Source organism: Malus sylvestris, chromosome 3 (assembly GCF_916048215.2).
Source record: "Malus sylvestris chromosome 3, drMalSylv7.2, whole genome shotgun sequence".
NCBI classification, from domain to species: Eukaryota; Viridiplantae; Streptophyta; class Magnoliopsida; order Rosales; family Rosaceae; genus Malus; species Malus sylvestris.
In genome coordinates, this window is record NC_062262.1 from 27274640 (window position 1) to 27298290 (window position 23651).

At 37.1% G+C, this 23651-nt stretch overlaps 1 long non-coding RNA gene across 6 annotated transcripts; it reads right to left on the minus strand.

Moving 5' to 3' along the window:
• Positions 1-984: 984 nt before the first annotated feature.
• Positions 985-22065, minus strand: LOC126615304 (uncharacterized). Of its 6 annotated transcripts, XR_007620760.1 has the most exons (6): positions 21677-22045; positions 21091-21545; positions 19203-19281; positions 15881-18681; positions 2003-6217; positions 985-1889 (listed from the first exon to the last, which is right to left on the minus strand). It is a non-coding gene; the product is annotated as an uncharacterized LOC126615304 (long non-coding RNA). The 6 variants fall into 6 exon arrangements; XR_007620758.1 differs by having other exon boundaries at positions 985-6217; positions 21677-22036; XR_007620759.1 differs by having other exon boundaries at positions 985-6217; positions 15881-18689; positions 21677-22036.
• Positions 22066-23651: the final 1586 nt, after the last annotated feature.

Below are 23651 nucleotides of genomic sequence, written 5' to 3' on the forward strand. Positions count from 1 at the left end.
TTAGGTTTCATGCGGTCTCTTAAGTAGTTCTCAAATCGTTAATGAACTCGTGTGTGTTTAGTAATCTAGATGCCATAGATTGTTAGCACATATGAGTATACATAGTAATCTAGATGCCATGGATACTATATGAATTAGAGGAACTAGACCCTTAATTTGGATGATTACTCATTAATAATTAACCGTAGGAATTGAGTTGGATTGGTTATGGTGAATTCGGATGCTCTAGTGTCTTTCGCAATTGATTTATAATTTGATTTCTTTGTTGTTCTTGTCATTTATTTAAGGTCATTTGATTTTTGTTTATGTTTACAATTTCAAAGTTCTTTCTCAAATCATCAATTTTTCCATTTCAATTCAAGTGCAATACAAATTAAGTTAGATAATTAGAATTATTTCAATCTTAGTTGGAACGATCTTGCGCTTACCTACTATACTACTTAACGATTCGTACACTTGCGAGCATTAAAATTTGGACTTAATTGGGTTGATTTCGGTTAATCTAATTTTGGCAACAGCTACCTCCTATGACTACCGCAAGACATTACAATAAACATGTAATCAGAATGACTATTACAAACTATATGCTTTCTTTGTATAGCATGTCTAGGCATATGAGACATATATACATATAGCTTCCGAACATGAATCATCAACTTGATTTTGGTTTCAGTATAGGCATGCGTATAGATATTTATGTTTAATGGAACATCATTCTACCATTTAAACAAACAACCTGATACGTGTAAAGGTGAAGTACTCAATCGAATAGTAATTACACCAAATTGGATCTATCAACTATTGATATCTATACCAGCCATGACATTACTACCAATATACCTTAGATATAATTGTAATCAACTACTATAAGCATACCCCTTCCAAATTGTATACCAAAATACAAAGCCAATAGTACATATAAAAGCAACAATATAACTATAATCTAATAATAAGTAGTTGGACTAGTTATAGCAAATCAAATGGTTCGTTAGAACTAATCCAATTGGATTATATAATGAAATTGAGTGAGGAAACGTATAATTTGATATATAGGCAAATAAAACTAGCTGCCTACATTTTCTCTGTATAAGTAGTTATCTATTTAGCATATAATAGTTTGAAAACAACCACCTCACATAGAATCCAATATATTTATAACTTTACTGAATTGATAACATTTATTTGCACTAGTTAATCAAATAAGCATGCCAAACCAACCACAAGAACCTGACCTGTCATATTAAATTGATCTTGAATTCAGAACATAGTTATATTCAACTAGAGAATAGGTATAATGTTTGATATCAAGGAACTGGTTCTCAGACCATAGAATAATATGCAATCCCTAAACTATAACATTTGAATAATTATTCGTAACTAGTACACCAACCAAACCATATCAATGATTCTTAATAATTAACAGAGAAAACCAAACTGTTTATCCAGGTGCCTCAAAATAAAATATAAATTCCTAGCAGTCTTAAGCTCTTCATCCGCTGAAAGGATGAAATAAATAACCACCAATAATTCAATGACCAAAACTAAGAGTCATATACTACTCTGGAAATTGCATTGTCCAATCAAGTATTTAACATCAGCATCTAACAATGCCATGGAAAAATATAGAGCCACTTAGTAGTTTTATAACTCTAATTATCTACACAAACTTAGGCTACAACACATTCAAATTCAGCAATGTTCTTCAAGTGTAGGACAAATGTGGCATACAAAATATTCAAATGTATCTGGCCTCGATTAGGGAATAACATTGATACTTATAAAACAAACCCAACTCTTACATTTCTAAAGAGAACCAAATTGAGGTTAGGATTTCAAGGTTCTTCCCTAAATATGCAACTAATCCTTCTTGCCCAGTTCCGATTCAACTCCTAAACAATACAATGAGTATCATCTTAAATATTCATGCAGAATACCAAATTAAAATTCAAAATCAATAACTGATCCCAAAACTGAAAGTTAACACCTTGAAAAAAGAACTTACGCTAGAGGAGAGCCCACGGTGAAAGAATCATTACTTTCACTTGGGTCGAGGCCAGGTTCCAGCGGGGTTGGCTGAAGTCGGGGGAGAGTCGCCGGAAAACGTCAATATGTTTGGACCTTCTTTTCTTTGTGCACCAGTTTTCAAAGTGTGGGTATGGTATCAGATTGAAGACGGCTTTGCTATGAAAGTATAGCTTCCAGCCTCGTGTGATTTCATTTATCGTATAAGGAAGTTAAGTTGAAAATAGTTTGCAAGGGGTGAAGTGGGTAAAGGAGGAAGAGGAAAATTGCCTCTCCCTCTCATTTTCCCACGCCCAAAATCCCCCTTTCTCCCGTTTCCCTTTCTTTTTGTCGATGGTTCTCCACCCTTCCTCTCTTTCTTATTTTATTATTATTTTATTCTATCATTAATATTTTATATCTAGTGATATTTTCTTTTCCCTCTACTTTGAATAAAATGATTGATAATTGTTTTGTAAAATCTTTCTTGTTCCAAGTTCCAATTTTTACTATGCCTGTACTCAGTCGTTTGTAATAACGAGATATGTAATAAATAGTGAAATTTCGGGGACGAGATTTCACACTAGACCAACAGGTTAAGATCGAGGGCAGCCAAGAGCTTCGTTACCTTAACAAAGACAAATTTAGGAAGAAGTAGAGAGGTTATTGACTGAGCGATTATGTGATTTCCAACGCAATGAGTTCACTGATAAGGCGTTACGACGGGACATGACCAACATGATTAGGTCACCTTTCACGGATGAGATCGAGCAGGCAGAGCCTCCACACAAGTTCAGCATGCCACATTTCACATCCTTCAAAGGAAATGCAGATCCGGAGAGACACTTAAAGCACTACCGGAGCACAATGGTCCTTTATTGGAACAACGACGCTCTTATGTGCAAGATATTCGCCACCACTTTGCAAGGCGAGGCACCTTGCCGCCACGATCCATCCAGAGTTTCGATGATCTTTCTTTGGTTTTCACCAAGGATATTCATCCTATCGCTCGATCAAGAAGAAGTTCGACCATTTGTTTAATGTGAAGAAAAATCCAAAGGAGTCGCTCCGTGACTATGTAAAGAGGTTCAAAGCAGAGAAGGCAAAGATAGAATGCGATGACTCGATAGCAAGTGCAGCCTTCCAAAAATGACTCCCAACAGACCACCCGCTGTTTGGAGAATTGATCATGAAAGAAGATCTAACTTTGGTAAACTCTTTCGTAGTGGCTCAAATGAAGGAGGACGGGAAGCAATACTACAAAAACAGGCAGGAGGCCAAACATAGGGATCAACCTACGACCAAAGAAGGCCTAACGTCCAAGAACTACCATCAAATCCTTTGCAACATCAAGAACGAACCATTCTTCAAGCTGTCGAAACAATCAAAGGGACATATTTCCATGTTGGACCATACTAAGTACTGCGCATTCCATCGAGGATCTGGTCACACGACTGACGGCTATTACACTTGGAAGAACTACCTAGAGGAGCTTGTGAAAGAAGGCAAGGTTGATAGATACTTGGACAAGCTAGTTGCACAGCCTAGGAGTAACGTAGATGTCTACAAAGAGCCACTGATTAAGACGATTAGGATTAATGGTATCTTCGTCGAATTCGAACACTTGGGGGTCACCAACAATTTTAAGAAAATGAATATCCAGCTGGCCCAATTAATCTCACAAGTCCAGGCAGTTAACACTCAACCTGGACCCATCGTTGGCTTCACCGAGCAGGATGTTGAAGGCGTCGATTTCCCACATGACGAGGCACTAGTGGTATCTGTTAAATTAGTCAATGCCATAGTCGACAGAATGATGGTTGACAATGGAAGTGCGGTTAACCTACTTCAACTCTCAGTAATTCAGAAGATGTGCCTGGAAAGCATAATAGTACGTGAAATAGAGGTATTCACCGGATTCAACGGACACACCTCGACTGCCATTGACAACATCACACTTGACATGAGAACACCACCAGTTGTCACAAAATAAACGTTCACGATAGTAAACGACCCGTCTCCCTACAATGGGATTCTAGGGTAACCTTGGCTGATAAAGATGGACGTCATATCCTCTGTCAAGTATCAAGAAATCTGATTATGCATCCCCTGAAAGAGAAATTGGAGAAATCAAGTTTGACTAGGCCACATCTCGACTATGCATTGTGCAAGTATTAAAGGAATCAAAGAAGAAAACCTTTACCCCCCGTAAAGACTACTGAGGTCCAAAGGGACGAAGAAGCTACCAAATAGCAATTACAACAGACAGATCAAGAAAATGACGTCCAAATCAACACGACAGCAAACGAGACAGGATGGAAACCTGAAAAGGACGCTGAGCACATTATTCTTGATCCTCAGCAGCCGGAGAAGACTGCTAGAATCGGCTCACACCTTAGCCCAAAAGACAAGGAGGAACTCACGTCTTTCCTTAGGGTTGTGACGTTTTCGCATGGTCACTTTTTGACATACCCAGCATCGACCCCAAGATAACTTGCCACAAGCTGCATGTCGACCCTACTACTAAATCAGTGATCTAAAAGAGAAGACATTTCGCACCTGAGCGAGTGAGGATCATTGAAGCGAAAATTGACAAGCAATTGAAGGCTAGATTTATAGAAGAGGTAGTACACTCTGTATGGCTTGCTAACGTCGTGCTAGTGATGAAGAAAGAGAATGACAAATAGAGGGTTTGGGTAGACTACACCAACCTCAACAAAGCATGCCCACAAGATCTTTATCCAATTCCCTGAATCGATCTATTAGTAGATTCAACTTCTGGAAACCAGCTGCTCAGTTTCTTGGACGCATACTCCGGCTACAACCAAATAGCCATGTATGAGCCCGACAAGGAGAAAACTGCACTCGTGATCGAGCGAGGCACATACTACTACAAGGTCATGCCCTTTAGCCTCAAGAATGTGGGAGCCACTTACCAACGATTGGTAAACATGATGTTCAAGAAGCAAATCAGAGTAACCATGGAGGTCTACATCGACAACATTATGGTGAAAGGAAAGCATCGATCAAACCACATTGGCAACTTGGCGGAAACTTTCGATATCCTTAGAAAGTACAAGATAAAGCTTAATCCTGCCAAATGCACATTTGGAGTAAACAAGGAATCGAAGCACATCCCAAGCAAATCCGAGCAATCTTAGAGATGAAATCTCCAACTACCTTGAAGGAGATCCAAAGCTTGATCGAACGAGAAGCTACCCTTAACCGTTTTCTCTCACGGTCCATTGATTGATGCAAGTTTTTTTTCAACATGATCAAGAGGGCACAATGAGACAAATGGGATGACGAGTGTGAAAGAGTTTTCCAAGACCTGAAGAAGTATCTTACATCACCTCACTTACTATCCAAGCCGGAAGCTGTAGAGGATTTATACATCTACTTAGCAGTCTCGGAAGTAGCAATGAGCTCTGCTCTCATACGAGAAAAGTTAGGGGCCAAATTACCGGTATTCTACACTTCTAAAGCTCTTCTCAATGAGGAAACTAGATATCCAAAGATCGAGAAATTAATTTTGGCGTTAGTTGCTGCGGCTCGGAAGCTCAGACCATATTTTTAATCTCATACAATCATCGTCATGACGCAGTATCCTCTATATTCAATCTTACATGGTCTAGATGCTTCTCAACGAGTGATGAAATGGGCGTTGAAACTTGGCCAACACAATTTAGTTTTTCGAGCGTGCACGGCTATAAAGGCCTAAACCTTGGCGAACTTCATATCAGAATTCACGCCTAGCCTAGGCAACATAACAGAGTGGCCCAACGACTCCTCAGAGGCAGCCGAGCACGCCCTAGACAAGCCTGCTCCACCCGATGGAGACTTCTAGCATTTGCATGTCGATGCCGTATCCAACTACAAAGGCTCGAGAGCAAGCTTGGTCTTTGTCACCCTAGAAGGCTTAATGCTCAAGCAGGCGATCACTCTAGGCTTCAAAGCATCCAACAACGAAACAGAGTATGAGGCTCTACTGGTAGGCTTCTAAATGGCAAAAGACTTGGCAATGAAAAAGCTCGCAATTCATTCTGACTCCTAGCTAATCACTAGCCAGACTACTGGGGAGTACACGGTAAAACGTCCGAGGATGATGTAATACCTAGAGAAGGTACGAAAGCAACTTGAGGCATTTCAGACTTGCACCCTCACTCAAGTTTCACGGGCAGACAATGCTTGCGCACTAGACGGCCTAGGCTTCGCCCTTATGAAGGATGATTTTGTGAAAACATGTTCATTTGAATAACATCTATAGCATGCATTTAACAATTAAAAGGCGGAATCATGCTTGCATGCATTCAAAAACAAAACATTACCCATGAAATTCAAAGCCTAGTAGATTGGTGAACCAAGACTCAACTCAAATCAAAGTGAGTTGAGAAATTATACCTTTGTAGATTCCTCTTTGCATAAGCAAAGGCTAATCACCCAAAGAAAGGGCCTTCATTCCTTGCATCTTAGATCTATGGATTTGGATGGATGAATATGGTTCTCCAAGTTCTCAAAATAGAGAACCTCTAAGTATCTTCACCAAGGTTAGATTGGAGAAGAAATGAGTGACCTTGGAGTAGTAGGATTGCTAGCTACACCCTCCAAGGAGGCCGGCCTCTTTAGAGAGAAAGGGAGAGACATGTTCTCTCCAATTTTCTCCAAAAGAAACCCTAAATGAATTTTGGCTATAAAGTCATATTTATACCTTAATTCATTGGAGTGGCAAACTTGTAAATAAGTCCAAAACCCACTCCAAAACTAAATGGCCGGCCATTGGGATATTATTGGGCTAATTGGGCCTTTGTGAATCATTATTCATTAAGTTGTCATACAACTTAAGTCAATGGGCTTGACGTTCGAAGCCTATTGGGCCTTAAGGTCCAAAACTATCCCGAGGTCTATAACGAACTTATTCGTTTGATTAATTAACATATTAATTAATCCTTGCCATAAATAATTAAACCATTTAATTATTCTTACTCATCTCCATTGTTTCTTCAATCTTCACCTTACACGGTGTACGATCCATTAGGTTCCTTTTAGCGAGGCAGTGGGCGATTAGAACTTTTTCAAATCGATTGTGAATTGAAACTTACTTTCAATTCTCCCTTTAGTGATTATACACGTTTAGGGCTTCCACAAACCATGAGTGACACCTAGCAGCATATCATGGTTACCCAAGCTAATCAGAAGAGGTAGATAACCTATTCAGTTTAGGATTACAAATGCAATACGGTCTTTCTCTAATACAATACTCTTGACCACATTGTTTGGTTTGATAGTTTATTCATGTCTACTATCCAATGTAATTCGTGTGCTTATATGATTAACTTGAATGTGATTTGGAACGACTTTCCTAAATCTCATTCATACTCTGGCCAGAGATTCTTAATCATATCATAGAGTATTCTCCCTCAAACGGTTTGAAGGTTAGAGATCCCTTGTTGCGCATTCACTTGCCTCCATGGCTAAGTGGCTTAACCCCAACGATGCCGTGGACACCCTCCTGATGGAGTGACTTTGACATAATCAAAGATCAAGGACTTAACCACAAGACAACTATGATGCCTCAGATCAAATGACTACTTTGCATTATCCCAACCATGAGTTCTCATGTGACATGAATATGAGAACTCTTCGTTGATCGTGTTCAGTGAACTCATTCTCTATTGAGCACCTACGTACTTGTCTTGATGTCACACACACCAATGACTCGAGACTAGTCACTCTTCCTGAGAGAAGACACAGCACGTACTGATCTTAACGGACTGTCAATGCCCAATTGGCAATCCTATGATCAGGAACGTTTAGGATGTGTCTACGAAAGAATGGTCTCATGAATCTAACTTCTTTAGATCGCATTCTCCCAATCACATATTCCTTGGACTTATCGTTTAAGCATATAACATTTATATGGGACGGCTCAAACAATAATCTTTGCCCTTGATATTAAACTAGATTAGTTTAACATGTGAAATGTCCGTAAAGTATCATCATATGATTGGTTTTAGGGCACATTTCCAACAATCTCCCACTTGCACTAGAGCCAATCAGCTTGGTCATCAGTGATGATACCTCTTCTGTAGTCATTTCATAAATGGCTGAATAGTAGGCCTAGACAATGGATATCTATATGTTATCCATAGAAGCAACCTTGAGAATAACGACGTCACCATTATACATGATTCTCAATCATGTGGTTCAGTCTCTCATTTGAGTTCGGACCTTGATGAGACCTTGATTCCCTGGCTTGAGCTATCGCCTCATTAGTGTCATAGTGTCAGTACATTAGATACACTTTCTGGTTGAAACCGAATAGAGAGTTCATAAATGAACTTTCCCATCCAAACAACATTGTTGTAAGCTTCTATATGGCAATATATTTTGCATTCATAATGGAACACACTAAGGTCATTACTTTTAATGTTTCCATCCAAATATCTCTTTAGTCATAATAAAGAGATATCTGATTATCTCTTCATTCATAATGAAGAAACATCCAATGATGGATTAGATTCATAATCTAATACATTTACGCTTCCTTTACGTTACTCTAATTCTTCCTCATTCTTTGAGGAATCTATCCTTTAGTATTTCTTAAATACTTAAGGACTCACTTGACAGTTGCCATGGTTCTGATCCTGGGCTTGCATTGATATCGTCTTGTAGCGTTCTAGGTACAACTCATATCAATGTTTTTCATACAATATGAAATACATAAATCCCCTTTATGCATATGCATAAAGGATTCTATTTACGCATTATTTCTTTGGGAGTCAAAGAGTACGTTCTCTTTGAGAAAAGCAACTTCTTAGTCTCACTAGACTTGTCCTTCTAATTGAAGTTTATCATCATATGAGAAACTTCCTAGCATCTATTGTCTATTATTAGGGATTGATATAATCCAATTATATCATGAAATATATCATTATAGATTTCCATCCCATGTATATAGACCATATCTCCCATATACATTCTATCTTCATATAATGTTTTAAAGTCATAAGTATTCTTTTCATTTCCAAAATTAATATATCAAATATATATTTAAATTTTAGGAACATGATTAACTCCCACTAATCTTTTGTAACCCTAGTAAACAAAAGATTCATTTACATCTTTATGAGAAATCAAAAGATTTGATCCTTTTCTCATAAGATGCTCACAGCTCCCACTAGCTTGCTTAAATTCATGATGGATGGATCTCTACAACTTACATGTCTTGTGATTCATAGTTTTAGACATATATATTATCAAGACTATCTTAATAATGGTTTTGGAAACCCATATAATGTCCAAACATTGAATCATCATTTAGTTGTAGCTAGCTATCTTTGAATTAATTGAAACCAAGACTACGTCAAAGATGGTTTCTTCAAAGTCAACCATCCTTTTGATTGTAGTCACCTTAAGCTACCAATTAGCTTATGAAGGTTTCATTATTTCGGGTCAAATGGTACTTTACTATTTCCTTGAGTATATATCATATATACACTCAATGTAGTCATAAGAATTTTCATTCTTATTTCTTTCAAATTAAGAGGTGTAACTCTATGACATAGTCATAAAGTTCAAACCATTCAACTGAGACGGTTTATAAATCCTTCTCGACTACCTTGGAGCTTTTGGTATAGGAACTAGGTTGTTTATATGTGTTGATTACTTTCTTGTCTCTCAAAGAACCCATTCTTTGAGTTCTATCTCTCGTTCATTTGCTTTTAGGCAAATCACATTGTAGGATTACAATGAACTACCTAACAAAACAACATTTGTTAATTGGTTTATAGAAGCGACATCCAAAAGTTAATTTAAGGATATCCCACAAGATTGTTATCAAACAAATATTGCTTATTAGCTCACAACCCCAAATCTTAACATGCTTAAGATTTGTCTTTCTTTCCAACTACATCTTATGGAGTCATGAAAAATTTGGAAGATCTTCTAATTGACAATCATATTGTTTTTAGAAGTATATATCCTATATATGGGTAATAGATAACATCTAACGAACTAAATCTTATTCGAGTTCGTTCTTCTCCTTAATGGAGAAATTTATTATCTTATGATGCTTCTTTCCTTGATATCTTTCAAGGAGACTCATCTAAAGTGTTTCTTTTCCTTGGATCAAATCTAAGGAGGTAAATACTTTAGACGTCTTACTCATCAACTTACATTTCTTGAATTCTTTGAAAACTTTTGCAAATTATTCGGACTTGTGTTTATTCAAAATAAACTATAGTCCAACCGAGAGTGATCTTCGGTGAATGTCATACAACATGAGTAGTATTATGTTTGTGGACAAGTGCCACTAACATCTAAGTGAATTAACCTCAACAACTTTGTGATTCTTTCTTCTTTCCAAAAGAATAAAGATTCGAAAATTTCGCCTCTATACAATTTTCACAAGAAGGTATTGGATCCGGATCTAACGATCCATAGCATCCATCTATGACCAACTCGTAATTTATAATTTAGAGGTATCACAACTTAGTTGGGATTAGTCACTACCATGCAACCTTTTGGGTTTTAAGCATCATTATATTCTAAACAGTTAACACTACCATATCATCTCTACTATAGAGACAATCAATTAGATCACTATAATCCAATCATTGATTAATAAAGAACAATGTTTTGTCAAACAAAACATTCATCCATCTCTACTATAGTGACGGAATTAAATTCCTTAAAATTGGAATGTAAAGACAATCTTTGGTTTTTCCAATTTCTTTGGTAGTTCATATGAAGAAGTAAGTACTATCTGCCTTCGCAGAGATCTATATTTTATTCACGTTCCGAATGTGAAGTACCTTTTTCTTCTCTCATATATCTTCTACTTCTTATTAGTCACACTTTTACAACGATTGTAAAACATAGTTACTAATACGGAATCAAGCATTCAAGTAGAAGAACCAACTGTTTTGAACTATTCAAGAACAATTTACAACACCTTCGAAAGGTGTGTTCTTGACACTTGCAAGACATTTCTTGCAAATACCCCTTCCAATGTCCATCCTTTCATAAAGAAAGTTTGTTCCCTTGGAGTTATTTTTATCTTCTTTATTTGACTTTCACCTTTGACTACATTAGTCATGGTCCCTAAACTCCCACTATCTCTCTTGAAACTTATTTTAATTGTGTTATACACATCAAACATTTTGGGGAGTATGTGTTTATTGTTCACTATATAGTTTACAATAAACTTAGTGAACCATTAGGATAGAGACATAAAGGTGAAGTCCTAGCCTAGTTTCCGTCTCGTTAAGTGATTTATCACTTCAACACTCAATGATTTCAAAATCATCATAAGTCCATGTTGATGGACTATTTTTGTCAACCAACCATTATGTTCTAAACATAATTACAAACTTTCAAGAGTTATACAAGGCAACTCTCATTTCTTCATACAACAATTTGTATGTGAAGAATCATGGCACATTAAGTGTCCATGCCTTTGTGCTTTTTTCTAAAGTTCCTTGTTCATGTAACAAAGAAACAAGCACTAGTGTTTGAGGGTTGTTCAAAGCAACTCTTATTTCTTCATACAACAAATTGTAATTGAAGAATTATGACATTAAAAGTGTTGTCCTCTTTATGATAGACTTTATCTAACATGTTCTTCCAATGATACATTATCAATAGGAAGATTGTGAGGATGAGACTACTTAGGTACATATACAATCCATTTAAGACAATCTTTGGGATTTTTGTTCCAAGTCCGGAAACTAAAGCATTCGGCTTTTCTTTGTCAAGTTTTGGATAGCGTTTGCAAATATATTGGTAAATAAATATATAACGAATATAAATTGATTGATTTTAAGCTATTTGATTCAGGTCTTTAAATCAAATAGCACCACCCACTATTTTTGGCAAATTCCATATCCCTCATTGGAATTCGAGAGTTTTGGATGAAACTCTTAGTAGGGTATGGGAGACTCACAATTACCAAGCCCACCTCACAATGATATGATGTTGGCTAACATTAATAATAATGAGAGAGTACGCTTACTCATTTGCATCTCTTGCAAGTACCCATCAATTTGGCCTCTAGAGAATGTCACCTCACAATGATATGATGTTGGCTCCATTGCACTTAGTTAAGTCATTCCCACCATGCTTAGTTTGTGAAGGGGTTCAAGAATAGCCTCACAATGATATGATGTTGGCCATCCTCGTTGCCTACACTCACCTCATCAAGTATGTATATAGACTCCTCCTGAGTATAAGCATGCACTTTGCAATCCCCCATGATAAGGTGAAGGTGGTGTACAAGTCATAAACAATTGGAGCCTACCACGGTGGAAGGCCACGAAAGAGTGTTCAAAACACTCTCACGCTTGTCAACTTAATAATGATTTGGTTGAGGGTTTTAGGTCTCATCACATATAAATATTCATTTTAATCTTTATTAAAACAATTTTGGTCCTATTACAACTATTGGTCCATTTGATTGTTTTAGTTGTATATAATACTTCCACTATGCTTATAAAACGGTTTTTAAAGCAAGAGTATATGATACTACTAACATAAGGTTTGCATTCATTGATGGACTATATAGTTGCCTTAGGGCCTTAGGATGATTATGAACCTTTTAATTAGATCCAACACGAGCCTTGTGTTGAATCTCGGTCTAGGGATGGTGATTGATTTTAGTTACGCGTTTAATCACATTAAGGCGTGTTGTCTTAGGGGCGTTGGACCCAACTACTTCATTTTCATGCATATCAAATAAAGCAAGAAAGAAGTACTTCAAAGTAAAGGTGAGCTTATGCTCATTACAACATTTGCAAAAATCAAATTACTTTAAAGTAAAGAAGAGCTTATACTTTTTTACAACATTTGATCAAATCAAATTACAACCAAAATCTAATCTACACATTCCTATGGTTCAAACAAATTTGAAATGGCCTTTCACATAGCTCAATTATATTAGGCTTAGGTTCATAATCACCCTTTAATTAATTAACACTTTAACTAATTAAATTGAATGCAACATTTTCATTTGGTTTTTGTATCCATAAAATTGATTTAAATGGAGCTAATGAAATGAAAATTCAATTCTCATTTAAAGAGACAAAACAATTTTGTTCTCAACCTAATTTGGGCCATCATGCAATAACCACAACCTTTGGGCTATATTGCAAAAACATAAACTTTTGGGGTCACTTTGTAAAAACACAAAAGTCCACTACTTCATGTAATTACAACTAGGACCCAAAATTTAAACAATGCAAAAGCTTCATTAAAGGATCAAAACAATTTGTCCTTTAGCATTTTTGGACCTAAACGTAAAAACGTAAACTTTTGGGCCAAAGTGCAAATACACAAAAGTATCAAAACTTTATGTAATTGCATAAAAGCCCCAAAAGTACTCACACTTAAGGGAGGGCCGGTTTTGGAGAAGGATTAGAGTGATGTGTGTGTTGATTTGTGAGTTTTGACATAAAGCATGCAAGTGGTGCATGACATAAATGTCATGCAAGTGGTGTGTGTGAAGGGGAATTAATCCTTACACACCCATCACCATTTCTTACACCTTTTAAACAAATATCTAACACATTAAATCATTTGTAAAACATAAAACATAAACTTTATGAAATAAATCAAAACTTTGAATCAAAACACCAAACTTTTTGTTCTTGGCAAAAATGTCAAGAACAATGAAGAACACTCATGAAAAACTCAAAAAATTTCCATGAACATTTTTCACCCAAAAACATTCCAAAACCATTCAAACTTAAGGGAAATAACATATAACCAAACTAAGGTACATAGGGGTTCCAAAAGTCACTTGAAAACACTTTTAACAAGTCAAATAAGAACCCAAAAAATCACCCTTTGGATTTGGCCGAATTTTCCCAAAAGCATGACACCAAATTTTAGCTCCAATATTCATGCTCATAAGAACTACATCTACAACATTTGAGATGGCAAATTTTCTAACAAAATTTACATTCAAAGAAACAAGAATAAAGCTTGTAACATATTACAACTTTTAAATCAAAACTATGAACTACAAAACCCAAAAGGATTCACCAACTACTAGACCTAGACTCTGATACCACTTGAAGGATGATTTTGTGAAAACATGTTCATTTGAATAACATCTATAGCATGCATTTAACAATTAAAAGGCGGAATCATGCTTGCATGCATTCAAAAACAAAACATTACCCATGAAATTCAAAGCCTAGTAGATTGGTGAACCAAGACTCAACTCAAATCAAAGTGAGTTGAGAAATTATACCTTTGTAGATTCCTCTTTGCATAAGCAAAGGCTAATCACCCAAAGAGAGGGCCTTCATTCCTTGCATCTTAGATCTATGGATTTGGATGGATGAATATGGTTCTCCAAGTTCTCAAAATAGAGAACCTCTAAGTATCTTCACCAAGGTTAGATTGGAGAAGAAATGAGTGACCTTGGAGTAGTAGGATTGCTAGCTACACCCTCCAAGGAGGCCGGCCTCTTTAGAGAGAAAGGGAGAGACATGTTCTCTCCAATTTTCTCCAAAAGAAACCCTAAATGAATTTTGGCTATAAAGTCATATTTATACCTTAATTCATTGGAGTGGCAAACTTGTAAATAAGTCCAAAACCCACTCCAAAACTAAATGGCCGGCCATTGGGATATTATTGGGCTAATTGGGCCTTTGTGAATCATTATTCATTAAGTTGTCATACAACTTAAGTCAATGGGCTTGACGTTCGAAGCCTATTGGGCCTTAAGGTCCAAAACTATCCCGAGGTCTATAACGAACTTATTCGTTTGATTAATTAACATATTAATTAATCCTTGCCATAAATAATTAAACCATTTAATTATTCTTACTCATCTCCATTGTTTCTTCAATCTTCACCTTACACGGTGTACGATCCATTAGGTTCCTTTTAGCGAGGCAGTGGGCGATTAGAACTTTTTCAAATCGATTGTGAATTGAAACTTACTTTCAATTCTCCCTTTAGTGATTATACACGTTTAGGGCTTCCACAAACCATGAGTGACACCTAGCAGCATATCATGGTTACCCAAGCTAATCAGAAGAGGTAGATAACCTATTCAGTTTAGGATTACAAATGCAATACGGTATTTCTCTAATACAATACTCTTGACCACATTGTTTGGTTTGATAGTTTATTCATGTCTACTATCCAATGTAATTCGTGTGCTTATATGATTAACTTGAATGTGATTTGGAACGACTTTCCTAAATCTCATTCATACTCTGGCCAGAGATTCTTAATCATATCATAGAGTATTCTCCCTCAAACGGTTTGAAGGTTAGAGATCCCTTGTTGCGCATTCACTTGCCTCCATGGCTAAGTGGCTTAACCCCAACGATGCCGTGGACACCCTCCTGATGAAGTGACTTTGACATAATCAAAGATCAAGGACTTAACCACAAGACAACTATGATGCCTCAGGTCAAAGGACTACTTTGCATTATCCCAACCATGAGTTCTCATGTGACATGAATATGAGAACTCTTCATTGATCGTGTTCAGTGAACTCATTCTCTATTGAGCACCTACGTACTTGTCTTGATGTCACACACACCAATGACTCGAGACTAGTCACTCTCCCTGAGAGAAGATATAGCACGTACTGATCTTAACGGACTGTCAATGCCCAATTGGCAATCCTATGATCAGGAACGTTTAGTATGTGTCTACGAAAGAATGGTCTCATGAATCTAACTTCTTTAGATCGCATTCTCCCAATCACATATTCCTTGGACTTATCATTTAAACATATAACATTTATATGAGACGGCTCAAACAATAATCTTTGCCCTTGATATTAAACTAGATTAGTTTAACATGTGAAATGTCCATAAAGTATCATCATATGATTGGTTTTAGGGCACATTTCCAACACCTTAACCACCAACTCAAATGCTCTATTTCGGTGGAGTATCTAGACAAGCCAAGCATAGAGGCAAAGCCAGCAATCAAGGTGTCACAGGTTAGTACAACTCTAAACTGGTAAGATTCCATTATAGACTACCTGGTCAATGACACAGTCCCTATAAAAAGATTAGAGTCTAGAAAGCTCTAAACAAAGGCAGCACGCTACTACATATGGAACGACATTTTCGTCCGAAGATCCTACACTGGACCACATCTCCGCTACCTAGCACTTCCCGACGAACTAAAGGTTCTAAGTTTAATCCATAAAGGTGTCTATGGACAGTTGTTAGATTTCCATTAAGCCTGTTTCCGGGAAGGCTACTGAGATTTATGCGCTATTGAAACCAGATCTGCTTGAAGACATGAACGCGTGTGCCAAACTTGTTGATGGCGTTGAATGGGTTGTCTGCCTAAGTTCCTTTGTGAAGCATACGAACTAGTATAAGAGGACTGATGTGCTCACTATGATGCATAAAACGACGATTCTGGCAGCCGAGTATATGTTTCTTGACCAAGAGGATACCAAGGAGGTGGCAAAGACTATGGCAACTGAAGCTTACTCTTTGGCCAAGAAAGTCAAAAGGTTGGAGTTTGAGCTCATCGCTTTGAAGGGGTCTAACATCTTTACCCCTAGTTCTCTGCAGCTTGAGATCATTCGTCAAAAGATCATTGACTTTAAGACTAGGCTTAACGCGATTCAAGTTAAGTATGAAAGTATAGAGAAGGAGATTGGATGTTACATACCTCAGATTTAAGACCTTGAACGTGTCGTCTCTAAGCTTCGTTCTGCTGCTTTTGCAAAGGATGAAGAGTTGATTGCTGCTTATAATTAAGTGATCCACTTCAAGAAGGTCATTGATAGGCTTGAACCCCAAGTGTTGGAGCTCTAAGGTGCACTATAGATCAACGAAAATATGAAGAAGGAAGTGGATGAGCTGCAGCGCGTCCATGTTGGTTTGATCAAAGAAAACAAGCAGCTGAAAGGTGAGAAGCTAGGCTCGAGATTTCACTTGTTCAGAGTCAGGCTGATTTTTACAAGCTGGGTCATGTAGATCATCTCTTTGGGAGGCCGTCTAACTTTGAATTTGCTGGGAAAGACTTCAAGACCTTTTTTATTTGTTAGGAAGACTTGCTTGCCTTTACTTTTGAGGCTTCCCTTGGTGAAGTAGTCAGAGAAGTTGGTGCCCAGGTTAGAGCAGCCGGGGGTGAAGCGTTGGATGATGCTGTTGCTAAGAGCATCGCGGCTGCTGAAGGTGTGACAACCAAATAGCCATGGAATGTTCAAGCTGCTGAAGAGTAGTATTCTAGGTAGCCTTTAAGATTTCTTTGTTTTCCTTGATGCTTTTTGCTTTGCTTAAACTCATTTAGCCTTTGCTAGTTGTTTATCAATTTTGCTAGAAAATTTAATAAATTTGCTTCCTTCGTTTTGCTTCATCTTTGCTTCTTTTGTTCACACCCAACCTTTGACTTTTAGACTAGTGGCAGGCGTGCTACTTTTTTTTATAAGTAGACAGGCCCGCGTAACTTATGCAACCGTGGGTGTTGGTGTAGAACTTTGCAACTTAGCCATAGGGTTGGCAGTCGGATGCCTTTCTTACAGAAGCAGACGAGTCCGCGTGACCACCTGGCTGTTAACATTAGCTTTCTTCAATCCTTTGAGCTATGTGGCCTACATCACAAAGTACTAAACATTTTTGGGTTATGAAATTTGCTAACCTTTCATATCAAAAGTATGCAGTTGTATGGAATTTTGTAACAAAGGTTTCAGAGAACTCCTTGCTTTTATGTAACCAATTTTGTGGGTTACGTAGCAAGTAGATCGTATGCGATCATTCTGCGCTTTGACAGAGGTGAAGCTTATTGGCTGCATAGCATGTTAGCAGCAAATAAAGCTTCGTATGTGCACGCTAACTTGTTTAACCTTTCACAAAACGTGCAGTTGTATAAGTTTAACGAGGCCCCCTGCCCGGCGGGTAAGTCGTAGGTAGTTTTTTGAAAACCGTAAGCTACCTTAGTGTAATCGGTAGCAGCTTTAAGGTTCCAAGGTAGCCGTCCATAGGGGTAATGTGCCTCATCCGTCTCTGAGGCCCGGTTTCTTACGGATTAAGCCAAGAAACCCAAAATCCTTCAGTTAGCTAAGGCTTGAAAAAGACCATTATGGTTACTTCTAGGAATCTTGGCGCAAGCCATCATGCACCTAGTTATACCAGGGCAGCCTGGATATTCACAGTGTACAGTTTATCCTCTCTTATTGGAGAGCAGACCCTTGCGGATATTAGTGAATTGGCTTATCCACTCGTATTGAAGAGCATGGTTGGTCTCCAGGGAAGAGCGCATTATTCTTTTGAAATGCAAGAGTGATCAGTTATTGTAAACATGCAGTCGAGCCAAGTTGTAAATTACTTACTTGTGAATTCCTCATTGAAAAGCAAGTGAAGTGAACGAAATAGTTCTCGGCTAGCGGGGTGGTGCCTATTTAGCTGCTTGAGTCTTCGGGCTTTGATGTAGCGAGAGGTCACATGTGGTACTTCCTTATATTGTAAGAGTTCCACTGCTTTTCGATTTCTTTATCGTTCATGGTGGTGAGGATGTAGCTACCTTTGCCGCCTACTTTGCTGATCTTGTATGGACCGTCCCAGATGGGATCCATCTTTTTGGAGCCTTCTCTTAGGAAAATGACGAAAGCTTTTCTTAGGACTAGATCTTCGGGCTGGAATTGCCGGATCTTAGCCCTTTTGTTGTAGCTGGAGAAAAGTTGCTACTAATAGGCTGCGAAACTAAAACACCACATTACTTCTGGATCCATACTGGTTATCAAACAGAGACAAAAAACTATACTATTTATCAAACTATAATGTTTGTTGAATGTACAAATTATTAACAGAGAATCACACTAGTTCGTGTAATAGCATAATATATTTTGTACTAGTTCATGAATGCATCCCAGATTATACTATTTCCGTACATTTCAATTCTATTTACAAATGAAGCAAATTGTAAACTATTTCGTAAACACTTTTTATTAAACTTAAAATTGTGAATTATTTCGTAAACACTGTTTATTAAACTAAAAATCATTGGAATTGAATGTTGATTATATTTAAGTTATTTAAGCAAAGCAACCAACATATGAGGGCAAGAAAATACTATTTAAAGGTTATAGCAGTTATCAAAGTGAAGTAAAAATATAGCATTTTGCAGAAACATTGCTCATTCAACAAATTCGAAGCATGCAAACTTACATATTACTGTAAAATCACCGAGAATATCAAAAATTTTGTGGTACGTACCTCTGTTTCTTCTTTGTTGCTTTTATTTCCCTTTTTTTTTTGTGCGCTTTCGTCTGAATGCAAATTAGAATACTCTAAACTGGAAACATAATTCATTTTTTAGAATCTCAAACATGCAAATGTACATATTTAGTAAATTAAAGTAAGAAATCATCAAGAATATCAAATTTTATAGGTTCGTACTTGTGTTTGTCCGATTTCGACTCTGCAACTATACAGTTCGAATTTTTCAGTTTTTCGTCTTCAAATGGAGTTTTTGGGTTGAGAAATTCCGGATTTGATGTGTAGATTATTGTTTAAAAACTTGAATCGAACTTGAAAATGCTTTGAGGTCTTGACGTTTTGAGCAATGGAGGTTTCGATTTTTTGGTACGATGTGAAGGGGTTGGTAAACATTAATGGCGTTGGAGGGATGATGAATTTTAGTAACTGCAACTTTGGCTAACGAACCTGGTTTAGGCTCCGTTATGGGCAATTTTGGAATATTAATTGTTATGCGGTTTGGCTTTTTGTTGAGCCCGTGTGCCTTAGTTTTTGTAGGTCCTGAGATAAAAGTTTTATGTCCTTATGATTAAAATTTAAGCCCTTTTTATTAAATAATAGTTTAGGGTGATTTTTCATTAAATAAAACTTAACCTAAGCCCTTTTCGTTAAAGCTCCCTAGTTTTGAATGGGCAGGTACTCAACAGCCTTTTGAGCAGCCCAAAGTGCCACAAAGTTCAAAGGACGGTTGGGCTACTAGTACATTAGAATGTGTGGAGAGCTCTAATAACATGCTGGGATATATTGAGATTGAAGAGCCATCAATGTTTGACTAATGCACAACAGAGGAAATAGATCATGCTGATCCTAACATATCCCCATAACCCATTCCTACCCAGACCTATACGCCACACATACAATATCCTGAGGCTACAATGCAACAAACAAAGTTGCATGAAGGCATTGAAACTGACATGTTCGAAGGGGTTATTCATACAAATTCAAAATCTGATCCAACACATGACCAGCACTTGACAAATCTACCAGATTTCGATACAGGGCAAATAGCTAAAGATAAAATAATTTTTATTGCTATAACAGACAGTACACCTGCACAGCAAATCAAACTCAAAGAAATTGAAGATGAGTCCTACCAACAGGATAAGTTCTATGTGGGAATGAAAAGAAAAAAATTAATTCCAACCCTATTCTTCGTCAAGAAACTCAGCCAGTGCAAAAATTGTGGGTGCTAAATACAAGGTTTAAGTCAGTTCAACAGAGACACAACCCTCGCTTGAAGGGACTCTCTTTGGTTACAAGAATTCATTCACATAGTAGAGTAGACATTAAGGACTCAACCACAACATTTAAATACTCGGCCAATAAACATCAAGTCACTCATTACCTAATAGTGTTTGATGATGCTATTAAAGATTGGTTAACTCTACAAGAACAGGTGACATGATCACCAACCTTCCACTCCATCTAGCTATAGACGTTAACTAAAACGCTAATTGGGAGGCAACCCAATTTTTTCTTAACTCTTTTCTTTTTAATTTTGTTCAATTTAATTTTCTTGCTTTTATTTCAATAACAAAAATCACAACAAAAAAAAATGAAAAATGAAAAACACAAAACCAGCCATATTTTTAGTTAATCAGTGTTTTATTTTGGGTTTATTCTAATTAGATTTTTGTTGTGTGATCATTGCAAGTTGCATTTGGAAACAATTCAGCCCAAAATATCCAATAAATCCACACATTCGACTGAATCATGCATTCAGCAGCATTCAACATACATTCACTCAGAGCATTCATCGTAAATTCATCAACATTAATGAGATCCAGCATCACAGAAACCAAAGGAATGCAGAAAGATGCACGGGCAGAGTTCCGGACATACTCACAGTGGGGTTGGTGATGAAGCCCCTTGCATTGCTTGGCACCCCCTCTCACTCAATCACTCCCTTGCATTTTATTTAAAAGATCACTACATACAAGTTTGGGGGTGGGATCCAAGCAACACAGAAGGGAGCACATTCATCAAACCAATACGCGGATTGATCTAATGCACAGATTTTTGGGCTCATGCGTTCATCAACGAAGACATGCAAAATACATAACACATTCATGAGCTTGCAGATAGTAGACGAAAACCATTGATACATGAATGGACTAAAATCAGAAAGCACTACTTTACACAGATTTATGCGACATATCCCAAGTCATATTTTAGGCATGCACAAGCAGCACATTTATAGATCTGGCAAGTTCAGGCTCAAATAATTGCAGTGATGAACTTTACCTTCGAGGGCGTGAGGATCTATGAATTTTTGGGCCTCTGCATCACTTCTGGGTTGAACTTTCAAGCACAGCATACACAAATATCAGATCAGAGAATTTTGTCATATCAATGAGCCCATGCATCAAGATCAGAATGGAGTTTATATGACTTTTGGTCATGAAATCCGTAAGAAAAAGGGAGGTATTTACCTTGGTGTGCACTGGGAAATTGACTTGACGAAGTGGAGCTTCGATTTGCAAAGACATGGACGTTTAGGAAGAAACGACAGAAATCCAGCTATGGAGGCACGGCTGGGTATTTGCTTTGGGTTTGACAAAACCAGGACCATTGGAAGATTTTGAATGACTAGAGAGCTAGGTGGATATGGTTTTGGCTTTTGGTTACAGATGAAAGGAGAGACATAAGACCTGCGGCTCTATATTTTTTTTTACATAAGGGCTGAGGGTTTCGAAGCTTAAAATAAGAAATGGGAATGATAACCAAGTGTGCTCTAGGTTTTTTATGGTGCACGTGTGCACTTGCAGCCAAAGCCCGTTGGGTTAATCCATCTTTCGCTGGATTGAGTTCATTCATAGTCGACTGCATTACCTCAAATTGTTAAGCACATGGGCTCCATGATTTCCATGCATCAGTACACCATGTCCAACCAAGGTACCATCTTTCCTTTTAAGTTCTGTTTTATTAAGACTTGTATCTGCTGTCTTTATATTATCTTCTTAATTTCAGTTTTTATTTAATAGCTAGTTGTTAGTTTTTTTATGAGTTTATTTTCACGTTTTTTGTTTATTTTTCCACACCTTGAGAACAATGCGTGATTTAAATTTGGAGGTGGGAAATAAGAAATTTTAGAATTTTAATTTGTGAGTCAAATAAAAATTTTCATTCTTTTGAAGTTAATATCCATAGTTTATATTAAACGTTAGAACAAATGGACATGGTGAAGGTTAATTCCATAATAGAGTCTTTTCTATTTATCATTGCTTAGACACTAATTCATGAGTTATATTTTGAAAATTTGCACATTCACACCAACATGGTTTGTGGGGAGTGAGATTGAAACACTTGCTTTTCGCCTGGCTAATTTTTAATTTTTTATGTTCTAAATAAAGTAAAGTTTAGTATGTGTTACAAATAAAATAACAATTGTTCCACCCAAGGCTTTACTTAGTAACCGGGTCAGTCATGCCTAATCAGCAGTGATTCTCGCATCAAACGTTAAAGTTTTGGCATGGGGCATGGTGGTTAGTTGGTTTTGTAGCCTTTTCAGCTTGAGTTAGTTAGTACTTAGGGGTGTTCTACACCTAGTGCCCTAAAGCCTTTGTGGTTTGGGAGTCACTGACCTAAAGCTCGTTACATGGGTTGGACTGAAAGCTTAAGGGAACTGGCATTGCACGACCAACACTGTTACTAGGAAGAGAAGAAAAAAAAGAGAAAAATCGAAAAGAGAAAAAAAAAACATATATAAAGTTAGTATGTGTGTAATAAAAAGGACGAGAGGTAAGGGTTTTAGTCGAGTCTCTTTAACCATGTTGGTTCACTTTACACCAAAGGAAGTTCATGAATTCTTTTCTAATTGATTCTAAATGGCTTAGACTTTGTGGTGGGTTTAGTTAGAACTTTTGGAAAGATATTCTAATTTTTAATGTTTTCTATGGATTGCAACTTGCAAATGAAAATTTTGGCTTAGTTAAGTTCTATTTAAGTTCATAGTCTGTCAGTTATTTTTGTTTTTGAGTTTTGTTTTGCTCAAGGACACGCCAAAAGTTAAGTTTTGGGGTATTTGATGACTCGATATTATATCATATATTTTACTCTATTCTTAGTATTAGTTTATTAGTTATTTTGTTATGTATTTTCAATGTAGAACATTCGACTTCCTCTGGAGCAAAAAGTGATCAAACGCATGAATTTTGGAGTGATTCCAATTGGATGATGTTTGTGAGTGTTTCAAGATAATTGTTTCAAAATTCCAGATATTTCTACAAAGCCGTTTGACCGCGGCGAAGAAATAAAGGCCCAGCGCACAGCTTTCCCAGATTGACGTTTCTAGATGTTTTAGGTATTTTGAAGGTCAAGGTGGCATATTTTGAGGAAGAATCCTTATAAGGATTTGTAGGGGACGTCTTCAGTTTTCAAAAGTGATCTTTTGGGACCAAATCGGAG